The sequence below is a fragment of the Pteropus alecto genome, unplaced genomic scaffold (assembly GCF_000325575.1).
Source record: "Pteropus alecto unplaced genomic scaffold, ASM32557v1 scaffold35, whole genome shotgun sequence".
NCBI lineage: Eukaryota > Metazoa > Chordata > Mammalia > Chiroptera > Pteropodidae > Pteropus > Pteropus alecto.
The window spans coordinates 6,356,967-6,357,899 of record NW_006437828.1 but is presented as its reverse complement, the minus strand read 5'-3'; the positions used below and the strand labels follow the sequence as shown (position 1 = coordinate 6,357,899).

Below are 933 nucleotides of genomic sequence, written 5' to 3'. Positions count from 1 at the left end.
ATATAAAATAAAACTCCTTATCTGCCAAAATGTCATAAGCTTTATCATTCTCCAAGGGATAGCAATCTGATGGAGGGAGCATCGGTTGCCTGAGGAAATACACCAGCAGTGCCAAGGGCTGCATTTTCAACTTTCATTAAAATTTTCTTTGCCTGAAGCCCTAGCCCTTTAGGTCTGTGGCCTACGAGTCTATACTAATTTGCACAGTGGGGTTAAATGGAAGGGCCAAAATGACAGAAGTTAGGGCTGCCTTTAGTATTATAGGGATCAGAGGACAATATCGGGCTCTGAGCTCCTCTAGGCACTGCGGACCAGCTCCTTGACATTAGCACAGTCAGGGTGAAAGGACCGCTTATGTATGTTCCAATTATTAAAAAGAATTTAAAACAAGCAACTTTTAATGAGCAGGTCCTTGGAAAAGCCATGGCATTTCTTTTACCGATCAGACACAGAAAGGACCACTAACTGTGTTTATTGAAATATCCATTTGGAGATTCCAATCGTATGCTAAACCACCAAGGGAATTTTGGGAAGTATTTTAACTTAATGATCAGACATTCAAATATATGCAACAAATGTGTAATTTAAAGGTCTGATTGCAATAATCAGTTCTTGGAATAAATGTGGGTGCACTTAATGAAATGTGTACTTCACAGTTGCACATATATTCATATAATATGTAGTAAGTTGGGTCTTTATGCCACTTCATAAAAGGCAGAGGGGCTCAAAGCTCAATGCAAATGGTGATCAAAGAAGGAATTCTACGTAGTGCATTTCTCCTTCTTCTAGAAATACTTAGATTTAGAGCAGTGGTTCTAAATGGAGGCAGGGTGGTGGTGCTGCTGATTGTGATTTTGCCCCCAAGGAAATTTAGCAAACTCTGGGGCATTTTTTTTTTTATTGTCACAGCTGGGATTTGGGTGGGTGCTGTTG

At 40.0% G+C, this 933-nt stretch overlaps 1 protein-coding gene across 1 annotated transcript in view; it reads left to right on the top strand.

The window, feature by feature from the left end:
• The window catches only part of OLFM4 (olfactomedin 4), a 20,224-nt gene that overhangs the window by 9,247 nt on the left and 10,044 nt on the right, over positions 1-933 (top strand). The gene's annotated exons all lie outside the window — the stretch shown is intronic.